The sequence below is a fragment of the Toxorhynchites rutilus genome, chromosome 2, assembly GCF_029784135.1.
Source record: "Toxorhynchites rutilus septentrionalis strain SRP chromosome 2, ASM2978413v1, whole genome shotgun sequence".
Taxonomy (NCBI): domain Eukaryota; kingdom Metazoa; phylum Arthropoda; class Insecta; order Diptera; family Culicidae; genus Toxorhynchites; species Toxorhynchites rutilus.
The window spans coordinates 248,411,000-248,426,082 of NC_073745.1; positions in this window are offsets into that span (position 1 = coordinate 248,411,000).

Below are 15,083 nucleotides of genomic sequence, written 5' to 3' on the forward strand. Positions count from 1 at the left end.
TAGCGATGTGGCTTCCTCACCTATCCTGCGGCTGGTGCGCTTATCCGAGCTGCTTTCGTGTGCCTTAACACCGAAAGACTAACGAGCTGTCTGCTTGGTCCCAAACAAACGAGTCGTCACGGTGCAAGAGTAGAGTAAGAAATGAACGAAAGCAAAGGAAGCGTCATTTTATAAACCATAAAAGTATAGAATCTAAACCCCACCCTTATTATATTCGTTGCTTACCCTGAGAGAGAAACGAATAACATCGAAGTAAGTATACAGTAATGTATTTGAATCCGGACACTTTGCGTTACATTTAATACCATACCGCAGCCACAACATTTTCTGCATGTTGAATTAATGCGATTGATTAGTAACTATCATGAAACTATCAGTAACTATATTAGTAGTTATTATTCGCATAAATTCAACATGAAAAAAATGTTATGGCTGTTGTATGATATTGAATGTTGTGCTCCCTTGGCCGAGTGGTTAGCGTCATAACTAACATGCCGGGTGTTCGGGTTCGATTCCCGTTCTGGTCGGGGGATTTTTTCGTCAAAGAAATTTCCTCCGACTTGCACTGTGATCACGCGTATTCTAGAGCTTGCCACTCAGAATGCATTCAAGGCGTGTTATTTGGCATAGAAATCTCAACTAAGTATGTACTAATAAAAATGACGCAAGTAATACTACGTTGAGACGGCGAAGTTCCTCTAGGAACGTTAGTGCCATTGAAGAAGAAGAAGATGATATTGAATGTAATGCAAAGTGTCCGGATTCAAAAGCATTACTGTAAAAAAAGGGTTAACTCGACTGAAAATTTTTCGGTTCGGCCTGCAAAAACGAAATTAAGAGCCCCCGCAGACTGCAGACTGACTTGTCGACCGATAGTTCGGTCGGCTTCTTAATCAGTACGGAGAGGTATGCATGTGCGCACATTACGCCGATTCAGTTGGGTCGGTTTTCCCACCAGAAGGCCGATCCGACCCAACTGTCGGCTGAAGAAAAGTCTGTAGTGTGCGGGGGCTCTAATTGAAGTGTACAGCATAATGCATAGACGTAAGTATGAGCTTCCCCATCTCACATTCCAATAAGATTAATGGGTTTCCAAGTGGGCGCGCTACATACGGATACGAATGATTTCAACAACCTGTTTTCGAAGCTATCATTAAGCTATTGAAACAATTTTTCGACTCAATAAATAGCAATCATATAACTCTTGGACATTTTATCTTTTGTATGAAATTATTATCATACTGTTCCGTTGATCCGAAGCAGAATGAATCACGCTTAAAGAAGGAATGGATTTTTTCTTGGAATTTACTCAGCAAAAATAATGCCCTTTCCCAACAATTAAAAACGACAAACGTTAAACAGTTTCATCAAAATGATTTCTTCGATATGGGGATATATTCACTACATCATGTCATATATTTCATATTCTTCATTTTGATATCCATATCCATGGCACCTATCGGTATCGAATTATCATCGACACCACGATTTTCGCTAAATGCTCCTTTCAGTTCGGCCTGTAAAAAACTTTTCTGAACTCTAATCCATCAAATTGGGAGCCCTGAAAAGGGCCGTTGATTATATGCTAAGCTAATATAGCATGCTCTCCTCGGATACGATGGGCCAGCTGGATGTCCTTGGGCATGATGTGACGCGTTTTGCATGGATAGCACACAAATTGGTATCTTCGAATAAGCCTCCTGCAGCGTCATAACTGCGGAACTTTGGAAGCGCAAGTCGGTTTTGAAGTCCTGAGCAATTCCACGATCCAAATGCTGCAAAGGTAGCTGCGGATCACCAATTCGGTCGACTTCTGATAGCGACGAATTTCATGCAAAGTTCCCGGTCGATAGCGATGTGGCTTCTTCACCTATCCTGCTGCTGGTGCACTTATCCGAGCTGCTTTCATGTGCCTTACCACCGAAAGACTAACGAGCTGTCTGCGAAAGACTAACGAGCTCGAGTCCTCACGGTGCAAGAGTAGAGTAAGAAATGAACGAAAGCAAGGGAAGTGTCATTTTATAAAACATAAAAGTATCGAATGTAAACCCCACCCTCTTTATTATATACTGTATACTTACGAATATAATAAGGGTGGGGTTTAGATTCTATACTTTTATGGTTTATAAAATGACGCTTCCTTTGCTTTCGTTCATTTCTTACTCTACTCTCGCACCGTGAGGACTCGAGCTCGTTAGTCTTTCGCAGACAGCTCGTTAGTCTTTCGGTGGTAAGGCACATGAAAGCAGCTCGGATAAGCGCACCAGCAGCAGGATAGGTGAAGAAGCCACATCGCTATCGACCGGGAACTTTGCGTGAAATTCATCGCTATCGGAAGTCGACCGAATTGGTGATCCGCAAGCTACCTTTGCAGCATTTGGATCGTGGAATTGCTCAGGACTTCAAAACCGACTTGCGCTTCCAAAGTTCCGCAGTTATGACGCTGCAGGAGGCTTATTCGAAGATACCAATTTGTGTGCTATCCATGCAAAACGCATCACATCATGCCCAAGGACATCCAGCTGGCCCATCGTATCCGAGGAGAGCATGCTATATTAGCTTAGCATATAATCAACGGCCCTTTTCAGGGCTCCCAATTTGATGGATTAGAGTTCAGAAAAGTTTTTTACAGGCCGAACTGAAAGGAGCATTTAGCGAAAATCGTGGTGTCGATGATAATTCGATACCGATAGGTGCCATGGATATGGATTTCATAATGAAGAATATGAAATATATGACATGATGTAGTGAATATATCCGAAGAAATCACTTTGGTGAAACTGCATTATAAAATTATTTGTGTACGAATGCCACAATCGATAGTCGACTCTAATTTGCGCTGGGTAATTTCCTCGGAGGACTCAATTCCTCCTTTGAGCATTAAGAAACTCTTTCTGGTAAAACGAAGTGGTATGAATCACATTATTTGAATGATAGAATGAAGAAGTTTTCTGCCAATTTCCTTCAACCTCCAAACATATCTTTCTCCCGTTTGTCGTTTTCGCGTTCGCTAATCCTTTCTCACAATACCCATTTCTCGTTTGAGAAATTGTTGAGTAAACATTGTTTGCCAGTGCGCGTAGAGCGGGAATTCCTAAAGATTCATTGCAACTCTAATAAATTGCAGAAAGACGTGGTCTTAGGTTGATCGCACTTGATTGAAAAAATCCAAAACGAAATGTATTTGGTCGCAGCATTATATGAGTAGAAAGCAAATAATCGCTCGAAAATGATTTGATTTTCGCGATGATGTTTCACGTTTTTCATGTTATGCATCCAATATTGGATACGAAAGTTTTCCACTGATGGGAAAAAAATATTCAGAAGCTTTCCTATTAATTGCGATTGATTGAAAAATCACAAAACCAAATGTATTTGGTTGCAGTGTTATATGGATAGAAAACATTAAAATAAACTCTTTCGCATGAATGTATTTTTCAATTCCCAGGGGAACTGGCAGATTATTTTTCAGCAACGATGATAGCAACGAGAATTCCGCGCGTGTATATGTGTGTGTGGCGGCCGATGTTTCAAGCGGAACCGTGGCATCACTCTCCTCCTGATGGATTCCCTTCTGGCCTTAGGTGCACATACAGGCTCTTGGTGACACCGTTCATTAGCGCTTTCATGATAAACGAAAATAGCTTCACAACACAGCGACAACATGCTCCAATCGCTGTTCAATCATAACTGAGGGGGTTTACGAGCGGCGCTCGCTTATATACCGATTGGTGATTTCAATAGCCTGTTTTGAAAGCAATTTTCAGACTATTGAAACAAGTTTTTGGATGAAAAAGTAACAAGTATATGACGCGTAGACCTTTTATCTTTCGAATGAAGTGTTTATCATACCATTTCGTTCAGTTGTTTAAGAGCTATTAACGCTCAAAATCTCGGTCTCCGGCGTAACGCTTTCATTTTCGAAACTTTGGTTTTACACCCCGGTATAGAAATGAATGACGTAGTCCTACGTCAATAATCAAAAAAAAAATTCATCAAAAATTTTAGTATTAAAAAAATATTGAAATTTTGAATTTTTTTTGGAATTTAGAGATTCAGTATTACTCTCATTCATATTTAAATGTATTTCTACGGCTTTTTTAGACATTTGTGATTTTTTTTCATTTTTTTTTTCAGTGTTGCGCGGTACAAAAAATATTTTTGGCAGTACAGGGAAACTTCGATATAACGTACCCTCGTTATAACGTACCCTCGATATAACGTCACTCGATATAACGTACATTTTACTTCGATATAACGTACACATTTCTAAAGTGTAAAGGAAAAAAAAGTTCAATATTTTTTTCCTGATAGAACAATGAATTATCTGTATTGTGATGCTAAAACAAGTTTTGTACCTTCAATCAATCCCGAAATACAGCTGGTTTTTTGATTCCGGATTCTAAATGAATCAAGCTTTAATCAACACTATGAAGGGAAACATCATGTGAAAGGCTGGCTTCATCTTCTGATTGAAGTTATTCATTAACTTTACTAAAACAGCAACACAATAATGTATTATAGACTACGTTTGTGAGTACTTGATTATGCTTCGATATAACGTACAATTCGATACAACGTACAATTTTGAAAGTGAAATGTACGTTATATCGAAGTTTACCTGTAGTACCATATATTTCAGTCCTTATATGGTACACCATAGGATCTATGGTGAAAAATGCTCCTTTTCGTTTTTTTCACGCCATTCTCAATAGCTTTGAGCCAAAAATATGAAAAAAAATACTGAAAGTACATCTTACTTAGGTGTATCGATCAATATGTTCAAACAATTTTTTCATCAAAAAATCAAACACTAAAAAAAATTAAATTTATTTTTATTTTTATTTTAAACTAGCTGACCCGGCAAACTTCGTCCCGCCCAAAATTTGTTTTTTGTTATCAATAGCAATAAAAAAATCAATACCTTCAAACATTCACGTTTTCTTAATAAGCGCAAGTTCATTTTCTAATCGACCCCGTTGAATTTACCTTTTACTAAAAAAATCCTAGTACTTGCACCAGAACTCATCATTATAATATCAGATTATTTTCAGACACAATTCTCATTCAAGATTTTACAAACACTTGCAAATAACGTGTTTCTCCGTTACATGGAATAAAAGATTGATACAGAAAATATGATAGAAAAAAGACAGACCCCTCTCATCTTCTCCCCTTAGAGAGGGGGAGGAGTGTCCATTCACCATAGAAACGTTTCGTGCCCCCTAAAATCTTCAAATGACAAATTTGGCTCCATTTGCTTGATAAGATTTCAAGTTATGAAGAAATTTGTTTTTCATTTGTATGGCAGCCCCCCCTAAGAAAAGGGAGAAGAGTATCCAACCACCATAGAAACATTTATTGCACACTAAAACCTCCATATGCCTAATTCGGTTCCATTTGCTTGATTAATTATCGAGTAATGTAGAAATTTGTGTTTCATTTGTATGGCAGCCCCCCCTTAGAAAGGGAGGTTGAGTGTCTAACCACCATAGAAACATTTATTACACCCTAAAATTTCCACATGCCAAATTTTATTTCATTTGCTTGATTAATTCTCGAGTTATGCAAAAAATTGTGTTTCATTTGTATGGCAGCCCCCCCTTAAAGAGGGGGGTGGAGTGTCTAACCACCGTAAAAATATTTATTACACCCTAAAACCTCCACATGCCAAATTTGATTTAGTTAGCTTGATTAATTCTCGAGTTATGCAGAAATTTGTGTTTCATTTGTATGGTGGGGGTCTGGAAATATCATAAGAACCTTCCCCGACCCCAAAAACCCCTACATACCAATTTTCATGTCGATCGGTTCAGTAGTTTCCGAGTCTATAAAAATCAGACAGACAGACAGACAGAAATCCATTTTTATATATACATATAGATTTTTTTTTATTTTGAGATTCAGAACTACTCTAGTTTGTATACAAATTTCTTCCTACGTCTATTTAGGTATATGTAATTTTTTTCAGAATTTTTAGAGTGTTTTTCGCAGTACAAAAAAAACTATATATATTTTCAGATATTTCTAAATTTTGAAAAAAAAAATACTTTAAGACCCAATTTTACTCTAATTTTTATTTAAATGCGTTCGTATGTGTTGTTTTTTTTTCCACATGTAGCGTTTTTTTTTTGAATTTTTAAGAGGATAGCGCGAAAAAAAATTTTTTTGGTCTCTGGCCACCACTGCTACTGCTTTTGCTACTGCTCCAATATTTTTAAAATTTTGTTTTTCATATGTCTAAATTTTGTCGGTATATTTAGAGCATTGCGCTGTACAATTGTTTTTTCTCGTATCTTCAAATATATGAGATTATCTTTACATTAGATTCAGATGGTTTACCGAACCCATAGGAGTCAGCAGTACGATAGAGCTCTGTGAGAAAAAATAAAGTCCTTGTGGAAAGATCATTCGGATTAATGAGAAGAACACTTGAAAAATTGTTTTTATTTTTCTTTTTTTTTTAAATTTTAATTTCAAGAAAATAAAAATAATAATGCAGACGATGAAGAAAATATTTTTTTTGTTTCGCAATGCTCTTAAAAATTCAGAAAAAATTACACCACATGTACAAAAAAAGGCACATACGATAGCATTTAAATAAAAACTAGAGCAGAAGTGGGTCTCAAAGTTATATTTTTATTTTTCAAAATTTCAAAATGCCAAAAGATATATAAAATGATTTTGTACTGCGATTTTTTTTTTATTATTAGTTTTTTTGATAAAAAAATTGTTTGAAGATATTTATCGATACACCTTAGTAAGATGTACTTTCGGTATTTTTTCATATTTTTGTCTCAAAGCTATTGATAATGGCGTGAAAAAAAGAAAAGGTGCATTTTTCACCATAGATCCTATGGTGTACCATATGAGGACTCAAATATATGGTACTACCGCCAAAATGTTTTATTTAGTTTCCTATACAATATTTTCCATACACCTGGTGATTTGGTTTGGGGAACTTTATACACCCTTACATAGCCAGACCCTTTGGAAATATTTTTTTTTGTACCGCGCAACACTGAAAATATGAAAAATATCACACATATCTAGAACAGCCGTAGGAACATATTACAATATGAATTAGAGTAGTACTGAATCACTAAATCCCAAAAAAAAATTTGAAGATTTCAATATTTTTTTAGTACTAAAATTTTTGATGATTTTTTTTAAAATAATTTTTCTTGATACACCGTAGTAAGAAGCACATTCAGTATTATATTTTTTCAATTTTTTATCTCGAAGCTTTTGAGGATGACGTGAAATAATCGAAAATGTACGTTATTCACTATAGATCACATGTTAAACCACATAGGGGTTCAAATAAACCGCCAAAATTTGTTATTAATTATCCTATACAATATTTGCCATTTGGTTTGGGGGCACTTTTTACTCCCTTAACCGGCCAGACCCTTCGTTAAATATCTAACCTGGTTTATCATTCAAAATGCATTTTATCATTTTATTTTTATTTCATTTGAAACAATAATTAAATTCATTTAAATTTATTTCATTTCAATCAAATGTATGTAGGTAATATAAATATAAAACATACAATATATACAACATACATACATGAAAACCAAAAATAATCTATAAAAGAAAATGAAAAAAAACTTCATGTTACATGAAATATGTGTATGTATATATACCTAATTTTGTTGTTGCTCAAGTTGTTGTTTTTCACTTCGGTACAAAAATGATTTTTGAACCAATCCTCATTTTTTTTGCCGTTATAACGAAACATTTTAGGGCGTAAATCGGAAACGTGCCTGAATTTAAGTGGGCCGTTATAGCGAAATGCCGTATAAAGAGCGGCCGTATCGCGAGGTATGGGTGTAATATTAAACATTTGCAAAAAAGTGACGGTCAAAACCAATGATAAAATGTTTGCGTTCCGTAAAAACAAGCATCGTTCATTTTTTCAGTTTTTGTTGTTGTTCCAACTATTTTGTTTTGTTTTCTTATGTGCTAGAAAAGGTGAGAACTTACAATCGATGGATTTATATTTATTTATAATGATACTACATCCCATTGAGAGATTAGATCTTCTTCACAATTTTTCGCCAATAGTCCCGATCCATGGCTGCAGTTCTCCAACTCCCGGCTGCACCGATTCTTGTCAAGTCCTGCTCCACCTGGTCCAACCACCTCGCTCGCTGGGCTCCTCTCCTTCTTGTTCCTACCGGATTCAATGCGAACACCATCTATGCAGGGCTGCTGTCCGGCAATCTTGCAACATGCCCTGCCCATCGCACTCGTCCAGCCTTGGCGACTTTCTGAATGCTGGGTTCGCCGTAGAGTTGCGCCAGTTCGTGATTCATTCTCCTTCTCCATACTCCGCTTTCCTGTACACCGCCGTATATTGTTCTGAGCACTCGGCGTTCGAAAACTCCAAGCGCTTGTGAGTCCTCTTCAAGCATCGTCCATGCTTCGTGCCCTGTTCTCTATGGTCGAATTCGGGATTTGTACATGGTACACTTCGTACGGGGTCGGAGTTTGTTGGACCTCAAGGATTTGCGGACCCCATAGTAGGCACGACTTCCATTGACAATGCGTCTTCGAATTTCACGGCTGTTGTTGTTGTCAGTTGTTATCAACGACCCAAGGTAGACAAATTCCTCTACCACCTCGAGCTCGTCGCGGTCGATCACAACACTACTACCAAGAAGAACTCTACTACCAACAACACAGAACTCACAACACTACTACCAAGAAGAACGCATTGATTCCAAGCCCAATCAGCCCTGCTTCGTGTTTCAGTCGGGTATACAAGTCGGCTACCGTCGCATGTGTTCTTCCGATTATGTCCACGTCGTCGGCGAAGCAGATAAACTGACTAGACTTGTTGAAAATCGTGCCCCGCATGTTGAAGCCCGCTCTCCGCTCCCCACTCTCTTAAACTGTTACCTGGTATATGTAGACAGCTCCTTTTTGTAAATCAATTTTATTGTAGTCAAATGAAAAAAGGCTTTAATATATCCAAAAAATCTAATTAATTTCGCGAAAGAGTACCATTTTGAGTAACGAGACACTGTTTAATGGCAAACAAAGCTTAAGTGTTGACTTTTTTTCAAAAATTCATCACTTTTGATCTACTGAACCGATTCGGAAGATCGTCATCTTAAATTAAAGCCAATTAGCCGGTCAAAACTATTAGAATATTAGCTGGAATTTTAGACTTGCAGGAAAACTGGATTTCCAATGTTCTTATCCTCTATCCAATGGGGAATTGGAGAATTGAAACTTTGGGAAATCATAATTCAAAAACAAAAAAAAATACATCTCTGATTTTTGGATATGTTATGTAAAAAAACCTCAGCTCTTAAGGAAAATTTAAAAAAATATAGCGCTCTTGGTCCCGAAGCCATATAAACTATAAAAAACAAATACAATTAATAATTACAGAAACAACGTACATTTTTTTCGTGAGTATAACATTTTTCTAAAAAAGGCTATCTAATTGGCTTTAATTTGATAAATCAATCAAATGAATCGGTGCAGTAGTTCAAAAGTTATGATTTAAAAAAAAACATTTTCGCTGTTCGGAATTTAAGACAAATTCCATTGAACTTCCATTGAAAAAAATCCATTGAACTAACCATCACATGAAGAAATTGAAGATATTGACAAAAAAACAACTGAAAGATGTTTTAAAGCCTTCATTTAATTTCATTAACCAGGTTCAGTTTCAAAAATCACAAAAGGATTTTATAATTAAAAAATAGACTGAAAATTTAAGATAAGTTGTACTAGATTAGGAAAAAAGGAATTAAATATGAAATAAGTTTTGAAAAAATCGATGTGTTTTATTGAACTTGCGTTAAGTCTTCTAAATGTGTATCTAAAATGTAAATCTTCGGCTGCATACCCTTTAGGCTGAAGAAGTATTATTTTAAATGATAACGCATGGGCTGTTCATTTTTCGCTGTAACTGCTTATTATAAAAATATTTAAATGAAACTGGCTGGTTATTTAAAGTCTGATTTTTGTACTTACACAACGTTATGAGTAAATGTTGAGTATGTTGAATTATTCGACGTCGAATTTGATGAGTGATAATGCTAAGAATCAAAAATATATATATTTTACTACTGACTTAATTGTTTCATTATCTTCTTGAAAATTAAAATGCAGAAATTTAAGTAGTTACAACGTAAAAAACAAAATTGCTTTTCTAGGTTCATCGCAGTGCAGTGAACAGATAATAGTAACTATATAAGCAGCGTTTCAATGGTTTCTTATATTCATCTATTAGAAAAAGTTAAGTGATAAGATGATAGTTCGGCTGAAAAGTTTATAAGGTAACACAGTAAAAATATTTTTTTTTTTTTGCAAAATTCAATTTTATTATTCAACATAATTGCCTTCGAGGGCGATACAGCGATTATAGCGAACTTTTTGATGCCATTTTTATAGTACTCTTTCGGTTTTTCCTCAAAAGTTTCAAAAGCGTCAGTTTTGGTAATTCGGTAATTTCGGTAATATTCTACAGTTGCAATAGCTGGGGCAGAGGCCGGATAACGTTTGTCAAGCCATGTTTTGGTTTGCACTGAATTTTTTTTCCATCAAAAAGCAATGCTTTATCAATACACGAAATTCGAATTTTTCCACAACAACAAAAGTTGCTTCACTCTCAGTGATTTAACTCACGAACCAATCGACCGATTGCTGTCAAATTTTGACACGTATCCACCGAAAGATGGTGCTTTGTGATAGTCAAGTAGATTTTTGTAAGAGACGCCATCTAGACGTCAACCTTATGAACTTTTCAGCCGAACTGTTACTATCATGGAAAGCATGTTTTGACTCAACAAAGAATGTGATTCAAATGTACATTTTGCTTATAGCACATAAAACTGGTAATTGTTGATTTTCGCGCGATGTATGAAAACTGTATGGAGCTACGTCTGTTATGCGTACAAACAGTGATTTTTCGAAAACGGATTTTTCAAAATTGCTCAAATGTTTGTTCGCATGTTGAGCATACATATTACATTGTGTAGAATGCGTAACAGCGAAAAAGTCGATTTTGTTCAGCTTGTCGTTAACGTCCCCTATACAAACATGGGAAGTGAAGTGTAATCGTTTTAATAAACTAATAGCTATAATACAATGGTTTCCAACCTTTTTTGCTCAATTCCCCCTTTAAGAAAATTAATCCCAGTGCTTTACCCCTATCAATATTTTGTATGAGAGTCTGTAGCATATCAGTAAAGTAATGTAAGAATACAAACGGTTTTCAAGTTATATTCGCAACAAAAAAAGTATGCAAAGTTTGGCAAGTCAGTATGGCACCTGTACCTGAACGGTGTCCGCCAAAATCGTAATTCGTCTTCGATATCCACTCTGTTACGGTGTTTTGTTCCCATCAGCAGCATTGTTCAATTGAACATTACATTTCAGATATGGAATTGTTTGTCGAGGATCGCAAATTTGAGCGTATCCAATAAAGTTTTTATGGCAATTTTTGCTAATCATTGTCATCTTGCACAATTCCCCCTTTCAATGACCAAATTCCCCACCGGTTGAAAATCACTGCTATAATCAAACTATTGGCTTATCACAATTATTACTTGTTTATTCAATTGTCGCATTAGCCAAATAAAAATCGTGACAAATAGAAGAATAACAATCATTGAGTGCCTGTTTAAAGTAGATTACGGACTAATTTTGGAAAGCATATTTCATCGTGAAGAATGAAAATATGAAATTTAATAATACACGTTACGAAGGGTATTGATAAATAGGTATCATTCTGTTGCTCATTCCTCTCACATGTCTATGCTCATACAACTCGGCACTGATAATGTTTGCTCACATAATCACGCTGGAATATCGTAAAAGATCCATAGTCAAATAGAAATAGACCTACTCTATGAAAACCTTAATAAGACATTCGGAAGTCTCTTGCTTCCGAATTACAGCTTAAAACCAAGTAGCTATGAACCACCACCAGTGACACACTTTTCGGTTCCATATAATGTAAAACCAAAAGTCCCACAGCGACATTCCCGGCTTTCAGTTCGCTCGCTCCGGGATGAAACACACTTTTGGGAAGGGAAGTCGCTATACCGCCACAAATGAAAATTAAGTTCCTACAAAGCGAAGGACGATTACGAGTGGAATGACAATTAACTTTTCTTCCAAGTTCAACCAAGCGGTACTTGCTTTTGTCATCGGAATCGTAGCAGTTTGTGGCTCATTTTGCCGCGGAAGAAACACGCACTTCCGTCGATGGCTCGTGGTGTCGCATTTTTTGTTATTGCACTTTCAAGCGGAGCAATTTGCACCGAGAAACAGAAATTAAATTAACTCATTTGCTGGTGCATTTAACTTAGTGTCGCTTTTTATAGCTGACGCCTTTGCCACCGGTCGGAGAGTGCCAGAAGATTGAACATATTTTTACGATTATCTCTTCGAGAGAACTTCATTTGTGGAAGCTGTGAAAAAGCGCATAACAATTTTCCAGCTTTTCGGGCTTACAACACGACCTCTAGAGAAGTCACACATGTAACATTTCTTGTTATCTTGGCAGCGCATCTGCTTGGTAATATTTGAATAATATAGTTATACCAGGTGAGGCAAGGTGTTTTGCGAATGTCGCCGCTAAAAACGTCATCTCTGCCAGATGCCACTAACCGGAACCGATTGCATCTAATTTAATAATAAATTTCAAATTTCCACGTAAAACCGATCAGTAGTGGCCGTTGATGGGCTGCTCATTTTTTCAATTCTTGCCAATCAACAACCCATTTTTCGGTGGCTTTTAATTTGCCATGCAGAAACTCAATCCCAAAGCAGAAGATATGAAAATTAATATTATGGCAGCAGCAACGCACCTGCTCCCATCCTTGTGAACACTGACTTGGATTTCGACGCAGTCTGCCTTCGGTGCAATCCCGTGTTTACGGCCGAGGCGAAGCAACTGGTAATCAAATATTCGGTTGCATCGGGAAAGCAGTGTTTCTGCTGAATGATATGTATGCGAGAGAGGTAAAAACTAAAACCCGCATAACATGTGGGGCACGTTGGCAACCTGTTTTTGCTCAGAAAATGTCGCCTACAAGAAAAAAATATTTTCGGCCAGCAGGTGGTAACCCTGTAACTTTTGAAGCATTGTCCGATTGTATTTAGCTTTTTATGCACACTTCTGAATCAGGATACGTGCAGCAGTTTGGAGTGATTGGCTGTTGAGCGCCAACTCGTATTGGCACCTGCCGGCCAGAGCAACAATCCGAGCTCGCCATTCGCCTGAGATAGAAATGACGTGATAATCGTACTCATTAAAGTGCGAGCTCCAAGATGTTGTACAGGTGCATCTTGAAAAGCGTTAGTGGAGATATCTTTTTTTTTAGAAAATTAACTCTCATTTTTTCTTCTGCTGTTCAACATAGTGGCGCATTGCCTTAAGCTGAATTCGAAACATTTAATAAGTATGCCAAACTAGGAGATTTGTTGAAGAAATACCGAAAATTTTTAATTGTTGTGGCGCTTGTTTTCGTTTTTCTTGTGGCGCTATGTTGGTACTCATATCTCTCACATATGGTGACAAATTCGGTCATTTTTAATGTTCAGCTTATTTTTGACAGTTGCTTTACTTGAAACGTGTTTTGACTCGTCTTCGATTTTTGCCAATTTCAAATCATAGCGTCATAACATTAAACATTAAACAAATTCGTCACTGCATCCAAAAAAATCCTTGGTAATAAAAGCTACCAAATCCTTGGTAATGCAAACATTAGTAGAATGTACATATTTTCTGTACATATTACAAATCGTATGAGAAATGAATGTCAAATGCAATACACATCCCTACCAACGATTGATACATTTTACTACACGGTATTGACTCATTCCAGCGTGACCTGACAACGTTTTGACTCACTATAAACAGTTTTTTTTGCTCGTTTTCATGTATACATCACACGATTTCCAAATAGTAAACGATGTTAAAGTAAATTTGAGGAAAAAATCCTACAAGAATCATCAGTTGGAGAATATTTTACAGTTGAATTCGCTCGTTGTCAGTCAAATACTTTTGTGACGTGACAACACCTGTCTTTTTGTGGTTTCCGACTTTTGAACATTAAAGTTGTACTTTCAGTTCCGTTTCAAAACACACAAATAAACTTTATTCTATGATTTGTCAACAAAAGATAAACGTGGATTACTGTATATTCAGTTTTTCAAAAAAAAACTCGCGAGCACTTTGAAAAAATCGGCATGCATTTTGTGACGTTTCGCACTCGTTTCGCAAACCGTCTCAACAGAGCATTGTCACATCACACATCCTTAAGTTGTATTAAATAAGAATTTCATCGTATTGCACATACGCAAGCTATATACTATTTTTTGTATTTTTTACTCTGAATACTTCTCACTCTCCTCTGAGATCTCCACTTCCCCTTCCAAAAGTCCATCCTATAGGAGAAGGTGGTCCTAACGCGACCGGTGGTCCTTTGTATCTCAGGAACGATGCTTCCTACCTAATTTTCCGTGGTGACATTTTTCTGGCTCTCTTCATTCTAGCGTTTTGGCGCCATTTTTTATCCTGTATGGAAAATGAGTTCAATGTATGGAAAATGAGTTCAATAGAAAATGACCAGCAGTTTTTACATCGTGATTTGTTTACACGCTCTGGCACCTGCCATCAATGGCTCGCACAAGTCTGGTTCATCGAGTGACGCATACTACCGGGGAACGCATTTGATTTTGCTATCAGAAACTTTTTGATAAACTCTTGGTATGTATCCGTTTGCATGTGCGCGTATCTGTGCGTTTATGTCTGCGTGTTGAAGATTACTTTCACGTTGACGTTCACTTAGACCGTTGAACGTTGAAGTTTGCGCTTGCAACACACTTTCATTGTGTTGTTTGTGTTTCGCGATTGGAATCGCTTGCTTCCCACTCAAACATTATCTACCTCTCTCTTAAAACCTATCTGCTCACTATCAATCGAGGGGGATCTTCATCAACTTTTTATTTAGTTAATAACTCAACTGCAAAAACTTTCCAATTTAAGTTTGCTATAGAATCCGATAGATGAGGTTCTGACCTATTTTCCACGTTGGTAAATACAG